At 44.9% G+C, this 14,382-nt stretch overlaps 1 protein-coding gene across 2 annotated transcripts in view; it reads left to right on the top strand.

The window, feature by feature from the left end:
- The first annotated feature begins 3,795 nt into the window (after nucleotides 1–3,795).
- Nucleotides 3,796–14,382, top strand: part of ABHD2 (abhydrolase domain containing 2, acylglycerol lipase) — a 102,865-nt gene continuing 92,278 nt past the window's right edge. The window contains exons 1-2 of one of the 2 annotated variants that reach the window (XM_081227009.1): nucleotides 3,805–3,918; nucleotides 10,685–10,766. The gene's annotated coding sequence lies outside the window, so the exon portion shown is untranslated. Of the gene's footprint in view, nucleotides 3,919–10,684; nucleotides 10,767–14,382 lie in introns of both variants that reach the window. The other variant, XM_081227008.1, reaches the window with a different exon arrangement.

Raw genomic sequence — 14,382 nt, 5'->3', positions numbered from 1 at the left:
CCAAGACATGGAAACAAACTAAATGTCTATCAACAGACGAATGAAGATATGGTACATATATACAATGGAATATTAATCAGCCATAAAAAATGAAATAATGCCATTTGCAGCAACATGGATGGACCTAGAGACTATCATACTAAGTAACGTAAGTCAGAAAGAGAAAGACAAATACCATGATATCACCTGTATGTGGAATCTAAAATATGACACAAATGAACTTATCTACAAAACAGAAACAGACTCACAGACATAGAGAACAGACTCGTGGTTGCTAAGGGGGAGGGGGAGTAGGGCAGGGATGGATTGGGAGTTTGGGAGTAGCAGATGCAAACTATTATATATAGAATGGATAAACAACAAGTTCCTATTGTAGGGCACAGGGAACTATATTCAATATCCTGTAATAAGCCATAATGGAAAAGAATATGAAAAAACCCCTTAACTCAGTCCTCTGAATCCTCTCTGGTAAGGGTATTCTGAAGGAAAAGCTTCTCTCACTAGGTGGTAGATATAACTAGTAAAAAAAATATCCTGCATGCGTTGGGGCAATGGGTAAATGAGAACTTTCTGTACTTGCTGCCCAATTTTACTGTGAATCTAAAACTGTTTTTAAAAATAAAGTCTACATAAAACCAAATCCTGAATCCTGTGACCACTACTTCTGAGGGACAGAACATAGAAAATGAGTTAGTACTTAGAGGGAAAAAAATTTTTGTATATTTCTTTTTTTTTTTTTTTTTTTGGCCTTCCCACAAGGCATGTGGGATCTTAGTTCCCCGACCAGGGATCGAACCCACACCCCCTAGCATTGGAAGTGCAGAGTCTTAACCACTGGACCACCAGGTAAGTCCCTAGAGAAAGATTCTTAAATGGGTTCCTACAATAACTAGGGCAAACATTTAGAGCTAGATATGTGGCAGGCACTGTTTGATGCACTTTACATCTATTAACTCATTTGCTCCTCACAGCACCCCATGAGGGAAGCACAAATACTGTCATCTGAATTTTATGGAAAAAAGTGAGCACAGAGAGGTGCGGTACTTGCCCAAGGTCACAAGGCTGGGAGAGGCGGAGTCAGGATTCAAGCCCCAGCAGCAGAGGGGCCAAAGCCCATTGCTCTCAATCATTCACTAAGGATACAGAATAATGAAAATGACAGGCTGAGTGAATCACTGATTTTGCTAGAAAATAATAAATAGAGCTCACTACCTTCTCTGACCTCTGCTGCTCGCTATCTCTCTGAGGACCTCCAGGACTTTCGTAAATCCTGCTGAGAGGCCCCAGGTGAGTTTAGAGCCACTTCTACTTCGGGTAAATTGATGGAGCTTTAGTCATTCCAGAATGTGAGTGGGTGCACACCCTCTCTCTCCCTTGTTCCCTTTATAACAAGGCACTCTCATGTTTTCAGAAGTGTACTTCATAGCCACGTCCTAACCACTGGTTATCCCAAGCCAAGCCTCACCAAATCCTCAATCCCAACAGGCTACTAAACTTGAGTCCATTCTGTCTCCTAAATGGCCTCCCACAGAAACTCTTTATAGAGGGAAATAGTATGATTCAACAGAATATGGCAAGAGCCAAAGCAGAGGAAAGGAAACAGAAACCAGAGACCAATAAGGAAACAGTTCTATGTGTTGCAAATGGTAATGGTTATTTAAACCAGCCAGAGCTGCAAAGGAGAAGATGCACGTGTCCTTTCCCTCTTTCTCCTCTGCCTGGCCTCATTCTGAACCTCCTTTGAGCCTCGGTGACACAATTGTGCTTTAGAATTCCCGAATTGGATGGACATCCCTTTCTGGAACTCTTGGCTGAAACTGTGTTCCTGACATGGGTGGAAAAATCCATTTGCACAATGATAAGTCCATCTGCAACCTACTCCCAACAGCTGCTTTCTGTGGCTCTGAATCAAGCTGGAGAAATCTTCCCGGATATCAGGAGCCACTACATGTTTTTCAAGACCTAACAAGATATCTCGGTCTCCTTCAACAAACACAAGCAGGAGCAAACCTGTTTCCCCAGCACGCGTGCAGACGTATGTATGGCCACCAAGCAGTACTACTTAAAGACACAACAACTGGAAAACTGTGGATCAGAACCAAGTGCATGAACACACACGTGCACACACACACGTGCACACACACACATCCAACTGGCCACAGATCTAAAGCTTTTTTCTGGAAGCCCAAACTGTTTTAACACAGAGTCGGAACTATGGGCGTCCCTCACTAAAATCCTTTGGGTTTTTCTTTCCTAAAATAGAAGAGAATATAGAGGAATAAATAACTGCTGACGTAAAAAAAATTCTTTTTGACAACGGAATGACAAAAATACAGCAATGGCAAAGGATTCTTTCTCCTCCTTCACCCTAGAACACCACAGGTGTGGGTTCTCTCAAAGGCAGATCCCAAGGATCTGGGGCTAGATTCAGGCTTGAGAGTCTATTTCTGTTCACATTCTAGGATTTCCACATCTTCAGAATGGGCAATGGGCTTCAGGAGTTCCTGACAGATAGATTTTTATGCAGTGATTTTTGGTCCAGTGCTGATCAGCCTTCAAAGGGATGAAACATGAGCCATTGGACACTTGGATGGGTGAACAGGAAAAAGGAAGCTCCATTTTTTCTTGTCATAATCCTGAAATGTGTTGGAAAAAATTTAACATTGATACAAATACCACTTCCCTTCTCTGGCTAAATGGCTACTCTCATCTCAACCCCTGCTCTTGGTAGAGTGGCCCTGTCTGCCCTAGAGCAGTTGCCTTTCAAGACAGTCAAGTGTTCTATTCGTGGTAAAAGCACATGCCATTGCAAAAGCAGTTTCAGACTCAGAATTTTAGAAATGGACCTAATTCCATAAACCAATGTGTAAGTGGATGGGGAACTAGTCTTGAATGAATGCCTACTGAGTGCCAGGCACTCTTAGCGTTTACCGGAGTTATTTAATCTTCTCATCAACTACTATTGTTACTCCCAGTTGCCAAATGAAAAAAATCAGGATGCATGCAGAAAGGTTAAGTGACTTGCTTAAGGCTGTACAACATGTACATGCCAACAGGGAGTTCAATTCTAGATATGATTCCAAAGGCTTCATTCTTCCAGGCTGCCTCCAACTGGGCAAAGGTCGTCTTAAGGGCTGAAAGAACAGTGGGACAATAAGTGAGGTCCACACTGCCTGGCACGGCCCCATCACCCTTTCCTAGCTGGAAGGGGCCAGAAGCCGATGCTTCTTCATCCTTTCCTCTCCTTGAGGCTTGGTGACTCACTAACCTGACTCCTCTCTCCCGGGACACGACCCCAAATTTTGCCCCTGGCGTCCTGGACTACAGGTGAGTCCACCTGTCGGCCTGGAGCCATCAGACCCGGCAGCTGAACTACCAGTCGGCTTCCCTCCTCCCAACCCCAGACGACCTGACATTACCCAATCGCCCAACCCAGCTTGCGGTCACAATTGCCTCCCTCTTTGCACCCTGCCTCAGTCAACATCTAACAAGACCCCTCCAGTAGCCCTCCTCTCTTTTCCCTGCCCCCTCCGGGCTGGCTTTATCCTATAGTGTCTCGGCCTACAGGCTACAGACGTCAAAAATAACCAATTGTCGTGGAACTCTTCGCTAAGGGCTCCGCCTCCGCTCTGAGGAGCAGCTCCGTTGACCAATGGGCTACCCTCCGGGTACAATGGACGTGAAGGGCTAGTAGAGCAGCGGCTGGGCGGCCCAATGAACGGGCGGGTTTCCGTGGTTAGGGGCGTGGCAGAAGCGGTCGTCAGGGGCGTGGCGGCAGTTGCTTGGGCGGGGCCGGTAGCGGCGGGAGCTGCACTGGCCAGGGGTTCCGGCTGCATTTCCATGAGCGCCGGCGGCGGCCGCTGAGCTGCGGGAACCTGACTGGGGGCGAACTGGGCCGCAGTAGTCAACTACAAGCAGGTAAAGCCACGGCGGAGCGAGCTCCGCTAAGCCGCGATTGAGCCGCCGATCAGTCGGGCCAAACCCCTGAGCCCCGCGGTCCCTGTCGTGGCTCGGCCCATCGCGCCGCAGCCTGAGCGCCCCGGATCCTCGGGAGGCCTGTCACCTGGCGCCGCGGTGGTCCCCAGGGCCGGCGGGGAGGGAGGCAGCCTGAAACGCATCGGGTGGGATACGCCTTCCTGAAAGCCCTTTGTCCCCTTCAGCCTCAGATACCGAGGATGGGGACAACCCCGACTGCGGCCTCCCTACCGGCCATCCCTCCATCAGTGCGCACTCTTGGGACATCTGGGGTCTGGGGAGGGGCTCTTCCAGCCTTGGTGATGGAGATCCGGGATCGGCACCTGCAAGGAGAGGGCCGAGGGACCTGATTACAGCCCCGAATATCCGAGGGGCCTCTGCGTTTCTGGGCTCCAGGGGGACACCCAGGAATGATGGGTTCAAGTTGTACGGAGGCAGCTTTTGACCCACTTGGAGGCACACTTATTTAGCTCGCTCACGTGCCAGGCACTGTTCTAGGAGCTTCGTGGCCTTTCCTCACAGTGAGAACTGCCCAGCAGCGCAGGCCCTGCTAGGCAAGGCAGCCAACACCTCGACCTTGAAAGTGACCAGGCAGAGGCCAGGTGCCACCTGTGAGGGATGCTTAGAAGGGACTCGCAAGGGAGGACTGCATGACCCACCTGTAAGGCCCTTCTCCATTCACAGATGCACTCTGACCTTTAATGCCTACCTTGAGAAGAATACTGCTGGGGGCTCATTACTTTAAAAGTGGGTGTTGAATTCATCCACAATGAACTTGTGGTCTCAACTCTCAAGAGGGGGTGTTAGCAAAGAGAACGGACCATACCAAGAAGATAAGGTTTATTTAGCCATTATGAAACTCCTTAATTTGAACTACTGTGGGCTGCGTGCGTCTTTTAATCTTCCTGATTCCTCTCCTTTGGTTGCTTCACCTCCAGTGTGTCAGTTTCACCTGCATTCCAGTAACCAGATCCAATGGCAGGCTCCAAAATCAGACTCCTGAGAGGTGCCTGGGTGGGACTGTAGGTTTGGCAGAGTTAATGTGATCTGGCCCAGAGCTTTTCGAGGGCCATTTCATTGCAACCACACGAAGTAGAGTCCAAAAGAAAAACCATGCAGTACCCCTTTCACTACCCTCTGTCATTTGCCTGAATAGAGGCATAATAGAGGAATAATCTATTATTTTTAGAGTAATATATATATATTATATATTATATATATTATTATATAATAAGAGGAATAATCTTCTGAAGGTCAGGAGGCAGAGGAAGAACCTTAATAGCAAGTTTGCTGCTTGTTTTAGGATGAATTAACCTTTGAATAACCCATCAGAAAGCAGACCTGTCCATATACTGCTGATTGTTGCATGAACTTGCGGCATTTTAGAGCTGAACACCTTAGGTAGAGCTCGTCTAATCCGTCTTCTCAATGCACAGGTGAGGAAACGAAGGCCTGGGGAGGTCACAGGACTGACTGGTCATCACAGAACCATGATCTGTTGACCCTGGATCTACCAGTGCATGACTTGTATTTCACTCCTAGACTGCTTATCTCGCTCTCTGTGTTGAAATTCTAGGGGAGTCCAGAGAGGTTAAGAGCACAGATTTTGGGGCCAGAGTGCCTGGATTTGAATCCTAGCCCTGCTTCTTACTAGCTGTAACCTTGGGCAAGTTACTTAACCTCTCTGTGCCTCTGTTTGTTCACCTATAAAACAGGAATAATAATGGTACTTAGAGTAGAAGGTTGTTTTGAAGATTACTATATCTGAGGCATTTAGAACAGTGCCTGGCACACAATAAGCACTATAGATTTGCCAAATACGATCTTCTGTTGCCTTTTTATACAGCTTTTCTTCATACCTACCACCCAGTATTTTCTATCAGGAGCTAATTTTTTCCCCTGCTTCCTCTCCCCCAGTGCATTAAATATATTTCGGATTTCATTGTATTTAGCACATATGTCTGTGGGGTTTTCCAAGTCATGTCGAATTTCATTTCTTATTTTTGTCTTTTATTGAATCAGGTAATTCATTTTCTCTGTGAGTCCTCTCGTTGTAATTACACTCTTCTTAGACTCCAAATCTCATTCTCTTTAAAAGGGGGTGGGGGAAATCCCTCAAAGTGATAAACCAAGTCCCTGATGATACCAATCTCCACGGCATCCTTCCAAATATCTATTCCCTCTGTTCGGCCCTATTTCCCAGTTGTCAGTGTGCCGCAGCGTGATTATAAATGGGTGAACATTTTTAGATTAAGATTTCATGAGCCACTGTATTAAGTGCTTTTCGGAAGTTCAGGGATCGTGTGTCAAATGCATTGAAGTAAGTTACTTAGTCATTGGAGCAGGGGGAGCACCAGCAACGCCTGCCTTGCCTGGCAGAAACACAAGTGTATGACTGATTCTTGCTGGTAATCTAGCTCTTTCACTAATTTTACTGCATTTTTCCTGTTCTTTTCTTGAGCTTGAAATAAACCAGATGGGACGTGCAGCGGAACGGTCTTTTCCTCTCGTTCTAGTTGGGGAAATTCCCTTTCTTTTCTACTTTCACCTTCATTCTCTTTATCACCTTCACGGTTCTGATAAATATCTACTCTCAGTCTGCCATCCAATTCCCTTTTAATCAGAAGATACCTGTCACCTTTATTTCTTGCAGGAATCCGGTCACTTTGGGTTTTCCCTTCTCTGTTTTTACATGTTTTCTAGAATGAAGCAAAGATGATCACTATTTATTGATTGGCACCTTCCTAAGGGTTGATTCTGAGTTTGGATTTTTTGTTTAAGACATTCTGGAACTCAGCTATCTTAGAATAATTGTTTTAGTTTCTTTGTGTACTAATAAGGGCCCCTTTCTCTCTCTCTCTCTCTCTCTTGTTCTCTTTTCTCATAACGTCTTGGTGAAAGGGCTTCTTATTTGCTGTTATTCCTTACTTCTTCCACTTCTGCCTTCCTCCTGGGAATCTCTGGCAGGGCCCACGAAGAGTGTAGTGGTTCCCCACTGCCCTTGTTCCAAGCTTCTGTCCAGAGCACGAAATAATTTCTTTGGTCCTATGGAAGACTGGGGTGAAGTCTGCCTTGTTCTTTGCCTAAAACCTGTCTCTTTGAAAAGCCCTAGGAGGGAGAGCCTTCCAGTATAATGGAATTCACGTGGCAGAATTTCTGCTGTAACCTACTGCTTACAGTATTCCCGTTTTCATTGCAGTGTGGGTTTTGAGTACTCTTTGACCAATTTAAGAGCATAGGTGACTGGGGCAAGGGGTGTTTAAGCCTTCCTGTTTCATCTTGGGCTACGCTGTCCCTAGAACAGAGCACAGGGAGTTCAGGCCGCCTCTTGATGTGCTCTGGCATTAGGATTTTATAGCAGCTCTGCACGTTCCAACCTTTTTGGCCAGTGCATGTTGTTTTTAACCCTCATGCTGCTATTTCTGCATTGATACCCTGCAGGTGCTGACATTATCTCCCTTCAGGATCATTTTCATATCTGCATGTTTGTTTTTGTGGTCTTGGTTCCAAGGCATCATGTTTTTGGATTAAACATTTTCTATTTATAAAATGGCTGGTGTGGACAGGCCACCAGACCTATTGTTACCCAGGAAGCTTGCGCACTGGACCCAGTTGGGAACAGGGCTTGTGACCCAAGGACCCATTTTCCGATCTTTTGCAATAGTTAAGTAGCAGACAGGTAAAGAGCTTATTAGAGAATTGGAACACTGATACCCTTGGGTTTGCCTGGTTTCTGATTTTCTTTTGTTGTGTTAGTGGAGCTTCATTAAGTTCAACAAACTAAGCATCTGGTGTGTGCCAGGAAGACAGCTGTCCAAATTAACAAGGGTGTTTGGTTTGCTGCAGAAAGACTATTTTGTTTTTATTTTACATTTTAAAATTTTCAGTGTTTTTAATTTGAAAAATTGTTTTAATAGGTAATGCATTTACATGATGAAAGAAAATATTCGAAAGGTGCAAAAGTGAAGTAGTAAATACATCTCTGTCCACCCCAGACTCCTACCACCTAGTTTTATTCCTTAGAGGCAGCAGTGTACTGATTTCTTCATCCTCAAAGGTGTTCCAGGCACAGCCGAAATATTTTATAACATCTATTAGCAAATCCATTATGATTATCTTTCCCTTTTACACAAACGGTAGCAAACGATACATGCTATTTGGAACCTTGCCTTCTTTCACTTAGTGTTTCTTCGCAGTATGGAAAGAGCTTCAGCCTCATTTTTTACGAAGGTGATCTATTTTAGATATTCAATTCTGTTTCTAAGGCTGCTAAGAACCAGTCTTATTTAGGCAACAGCTTCACATGGAGATCCTAAAGCATTTTGTGGATTATTTGGGGGCAAATATTTTTCTTCTCTGTCCTGCAGCTCTGAGCCTGAGAAGAGGCCGTGTGAGGGGGAGGGCCTCCCCTGAAGGTCATCCTATGAAGGGAGAGTGGGGACATTAAAAACTGAGGAGCACTGGCCCTTAGGCTCTTCACCTGCCCTCTGGGCAGAACGTGCTGGAATTGCCTGGGAAAGCTTGCTGTGCTTTCTCTGGTCTCCAGGGAAAGCTCCCGGCCTTCCTGATACGCCTTTCAGCATCTCTACCACGTCCAATCCTGTCTCCTGCACCCCAGCCCCCTCTCTGTTTGTTCTCGCCCTTGGGCATCAGAGAGGAACCCTGCCCTACATGACGGGACTTCCTGTCTGGAAAGCTTTGTTAAGGGCCCTACCCCTTCCTTTCTCTCACCCCATGAAAAACCAGCTCTCACACCTGTGCCTCTGTGAAGCATTTTTCCCAAACAACATTTGGGAATATGATATTTGTTGCTCTCATTAGGAGTGTTTCCCATTCTCCATATCACTTGACCAAGGTCTCTGAGCCTCACATGGCCTTGCTAAGCTTTTGCTGATGATTATTCTAAGAAGAGAATTTAGGGGGTCTTCACATTTGAATTTTCTGTGGCTGCCCTTATGTTTTGGATAACCACGCTGGTTTAAACATGGTCTCATGGTCTTCTGTGGCTCCCAGTGATTGCCTGTTGCTTTGTTTCTCACTTTTCTTTAAAATGTGTCTTGGGACTTCCCTGGTGGTCTAGTGGCTAAGACTCTGTGCTCCCAATGCAGGGGGCCCAGGTTCGATCCCTGGTCGGGGAACTAGATCCCACATGCCGCAACTAAGAGTTCATAGGCCACAACGAAAGATACCGCATGCTGCAACTAAGAGTTCATAGGCCACAACGAAAGATACCGCATGCCACAACTAAGACCTGACGCAGCCAAATAAAATATAATTAAATAAATAAATATTTAAAAAAATATAGAACACAATCCTCCTGGGAATAATCTATAAAAAAAATGTGCCTTAATCTTCATCTTGTTTTTATTTCCCCCCCCAATCTAATTTAGAGTGTTGAATTGCATTGAATCTTTATGGTGTTAGTCAGCCAGTCTATTGAGAGTCATTACTTTCTGATCTTTGCTCCTTGCTGGGTGTCCACATCATCAATCAGTTGTACCACAGATGCTGTGTCATGTAATGTGAGGAGAGGGAGGTGATGTTATCAGTCAGCCTCTTCCCAGTCCCTCTGGGGTAGAAGAGATAGAACCTTCGAAAAAACTGCCCCATTTCTGCACAGTCACTCTAGGCATTTATTTGTGTACTGTTTACTTAGTCACGTCAATGAGAGCAGTACAAAACAAATCAGGGGGCTTCCCTGGTGGCGCAGTGGTTGAGAGTCCACCTGCCGATGCAGGGGACACGGGTTCGTGCCCCGGTCCAGGAGGATCCCACATGCCGCGGAGCGGCTAGGCCCGTGAGCCATGGCCGCTGAGCCTGTGCATCCGGAGCCTGTGCTCTGCAACGGGAGCGGCCACAACAGTGAGAGGCCCGCGTACCGCAAAAAAAAAAAAAAAAAAAAAAAAAAATCAGGAAGTCCAACATAGGATTGCCAAATCTTAAGTTTTTCAAATAAGGCATTAAAAAAGCCCTGTCATCTCCCATTATCGCCATCATTTAAGAAAAGACTTTTTAACCCCCAAAATGTGGGAAGGTCCGTATCCGAGGATAAAGAGCAGCCTTCTAAACAGAGCATATTTAGATTGATAAAAAGGTTGAGCTCATGGAAACGGAATCGTGGCCTTCCAGAGGGTCTGAGGTAGAGGATTCTATTCAAGGAGGGTTCCACTTTTTCAGTTTCCTTAAACAGTGCCAGCTGTTCTTTTGCTGAGAAACCAGGCCATTCACTTAGCCAGCTAACCTAGCCATGGCGTCATTTGATATGGTTTTGTGCCCAGTGTTTTTTTTAGGTGGTACGACCACACAATGTCGATGTGCATTTGTAGCATCTTAGAGTGATGTGAGCTGTTGGTGGGAGTTGTTCTCAGACTCAGCAGGGGCTGGATGTGTTCATGTCTAAAGTGCTATGTTGGGACTTCCCTGGCGGTCCAGTGGTTAGGGCTCCGCGCTTTCGCTGCCGAGGGCCTGGGTTTGATCCCTGGTCGCGGAACTAAGATCCCACAAGCCACGTGGTGTGGCCAAAAAAAAAAAAGTACTAAAAAACCCACAATAATATAGTGCCCTGTTGTAGTTGTTAACGATGAGGAGTGAGGGAAATTGGGGTGGGACCTCCACAACTTGGAATGAGGCCATTTGATGTGATGGGTTTACACATCAGGCTTCTGAAGCGTATGCTTACACTCATTAAATTCTTGATGTAATGTGTCAGGTGGTGGTTCCCGTTGTTTCTGAGATATAATGTGACTTATCACCTGAGTCCCCATGGCACCTTTTGCTCTCCTCCAGCAAAAGTAAGTACCACAACATTCCTTCTGTGTTATGGGTATTTCTCAGTCCAAGGCCAAGGGTATATTCTTGAGTTTCTTTGAGTTCTCCTTAAATTAAGAACACTCAGACTTTTAGGTTTCATGTTAATGATAACTGGAAATATTTTAAAAATATGTCCTGTATCACGGGGATGACCTAATTATATCCAGGTCCAGGCACACACCACCTCAGTGCCCCTTAGGTGTGTGTGAATTTCTGATGAGTTAGAACCAGGCTAACCTGCTATGAGAAAAATACAGAGATGGACTTAGCGTGAAGAGGAGGAGCTAGCATCAGGTGAAGCCAAGTGTGCAAAGGAAGGCTGAAACGGGGGTCCCAGCAGAGGAAAGGGGTGCAAGAACAGTCACCACACTGCGCCTGGTACTCATACAACCTGCCCAGGAGTGGGTGGGAGCACCTGATGTTGTCTTGGGGATTTCAGGTCTGAGAAATGGCATCAGCCTCATTACGTTAGTGTAGTTAACCTGAATTATACTATTTGGGTAATTGTATTTGTATTTATTTGTACATTCGTTTTAGTCTCCATAATTGTAAAAGTGCTAAGAAAACTTTATGTCTGGTTTTATGTTCGTACATTTTAAGAAATAGTATAAGAAATAATAATCGAATAAAAGTAATTCAATTTAAATTTAAGATTCGATTAAAAAGTCCCCAGAGGATCCAGTGGGACCATTTTTTTCCCGTAGAGGGGGCCAACTAGCACCTGAGTTTGAAAGACCCCAGCGTAGGAATCTAACCTCATGACTGATGTTTCCAGTCATGTTTGTCTCATGCATGGCTCCTTTCCACGTGTTGAACACTTTAGAAATATTCATTGAGTCGAAATGAAGAGTTAGTTTGCATCATTGCCGTGCCACCTGAATGAGATCCTGTTTGTATGTGCAGTCAACACTAAGTGTCCGTACCAGTGGAGGGGAGCCCTCCAAAAGTAATGTCTTTGATTCTTTTTGTTTAATTTTGGAGTGAGTAATAAAGTTTTCTTATTGATATTTACATGACCCACACACTTACCAGGAGGGCCATAGCTGGGAGCAGCCTGAAGCTTATTCTCCACAAGTAACTCATTAGCCCAGGAACAGTGGAGGTTTGACCATAGCTGAAAGCCAGGTGTGAACTTGAACCTCAGTGACTACTGAGACTGTTTGTACTGTGGCTAAATAATCATTCATTCACTTACTAACTTTTATTATGGGAATTTTAAAGGTATACAGAAGTAGAGAGAATTGTATAGGGAACTCCCAGCTACCCAACACCACTGTTTCCTCTTTACCAGCCACTGCCCCAGCTCACATCAATTTTGAATAAATCCCAAATATCATACAGTTGTATCTATATGTATTTCTGTGATATCTCTTAGAGATAGGGATTCCTTTATTAAACCTAACTACAGTACTATTATTTCTCTTTAAAAAATTAACAGTAATTCTTTAATATCATCAGCTATCTAGTCATCGTTCAAATTTTTAAGTGTCTAAAAATGTCAGAAGTACTTTTCTTCAGTTTAACATTTTTGAATCAGGATTCAAATAAGGTTCACACACTGTGGTTGATGGCTCTGCCATTTATGTCCCTTTTAAACTACAAGTCCATTTCCTTTTCTTTTTTTCCCTGCAGTTTTTTTTGGAGAAACTGGATAATTTGCCCTGTAGACATATTTATTTATTTATTTTTGAACAGGTAATACACTCACACAGTATAAGAGTCAAAAGCTGTGACATAGTAAACAGTCAAAAAAACCTCCCCCAAAGCAATGAATGTTACTAATATCTTATATATTCTTTCAGAGGTATTTTATGCATATCGCAGCAAATGTGTGTATATCTCTATCCTATATCTTTCTTTTTTCTATAACTGGCCACATATTGTGCTTGTTGTTCTGTTCCTTGCTTTGTTCACTTAACATGGAACGATGGATTTTAGCAAATCTGTATGTATTGTTTGGCATCCTATTAACTTCTCTCAAGTATCCAATTATGACATTACTGCTTTTGAAAAATTGAGGGAAGCACAATATTCCCAGGATGATGTAATTGCACTGGAATCTTTCAACAAACATTTATTGAGCCCCCTCTCTGCTGGGCCTCTGCCATCCAGGCTCTCCCCTGAAGCCTGGACACCCTCTGCCCCACCGTTGGCCCATGCTTAGCCCAGAGGTGGTTTTCCATGAGTGTTTGCTGAGCTCCCAGCCCCTCACAGCTAGCTCCCTGTGTGGCCTGGAATGTACTCACACCGTAGACTTTAGCTTCTCAGATTCCATAATACCCTGGCTACAATTCCCTTCTCTATTCCGATCAGGTGAATAAAGTGCTCACTCACTCTTGTCAATGACATTGAAAAATGTGCCCTTCTAAATAGTAAGATGATAGAAAATGCCAAGGAGATTATAGCCAAGGATATTTTCCCCAATTTAGAAAATACAGACCATTTCCCTCCGTCTATCATTAGTATCACCCATCAGTCTATTTATTGACTCCCCGTAGAAAGCTGGATGTTACTCTGAAATTGCAAGCGAAATCTTGACTTTGCCACCAAAGAGTTTATGAGAGGAATGCAAATTTCTTTAAGGCTCTCTTTGGATGGGAGAGGACTTGCAGAGCGTCTGTCAGTGGGGCAAAAAGGATCAGGATCCATCCAGCTCTGTGACAGGTGCCTTCTCTGTATTCCTAGAGCCTTTTCTAGGCCTGGCCCAGGGTGGGTCTCGAGGCCTCAGACTCCTCCATGGCATTAATAATAACTCACAGAACTGTCATAAGTACCAAATGAGGTAATGTCTAAGGACACACTTTGTAAACAGTAAATTACAGATTGGTTTCCATGTCAACACCAATGCACTTTGTGACATGTTTTTTTTTTTTTCTTTCTTTTGGCTGCTTTGGGTCTTCGTTGCTGCATGTGGCTTTCTCTAGTTGTGGCGAGCGGGGGCTACTCTTCGTTGCGGTGCGCGGGCTTCTCATTGCGGTGGCTTCTCTTGTTGCAGAGCACGGGCTCTAGGCACGTGGGCTCAGTAGTTGTGGTGCACGGCTTAGTTGCTCCATCACGTGGGATCTTCCCGGACCAGGGCTCGAACCCATGTTCCCTGCATTGGCAGGTGGATTCTTAACCACTGTACCACCAGGGAAGCCATTGTGACATGTTTGAGGAATTACTGAGGTCATGTATTTAAATCACAAGCCTGTGATAAACTGTAGAGCTACACAAATAGGAATTTTATTTTCATCTAGTTCTGCTCATTCCTTTTGAAAATATGGTGACTTGTTAGTTGGCATTAGCCAGAGAGCACTTACTGGTTCCCAGGATGAGGGTTTGACCCCTAACCTGTGGTTCACAGACTTAATATTTTCTCTGGGGGGCTGATAGATAAGCTAATGGTCTGGAATGGATACAGGAACTTGTAGTACATCCGTGATCTACTCGTCACCTGCAGAAGATGGTTAAATTGGGGTTGGTAGTGATAGCTCATAGGCAAGTCCAGGACCTGGACTAACTGGGCTTGAAGACACAGACTTTGGTCTCTGCCCTGGGACCCTCTAGCCCTGTTGGATAAAGTGAGCCCCTCTTCTGCCATGTCTGGTGGACACA

Source organism: Mesoplodon bidens (assembly GCF_964165515.1).
Source record: "Mesoplodon bidens genome assembly, chromosome: 3".
Taxonomy (NCBI): domain Eukaryota; kingdom Metazoa; phylum Chordata; class Mammalia; order Artiodactyla; family Ziphiidae; genus Mesoplodon; species Mesoplodon bidens.
This window is presented reverse-complemented; position numbering and strand designations above follow the sequence as displayed.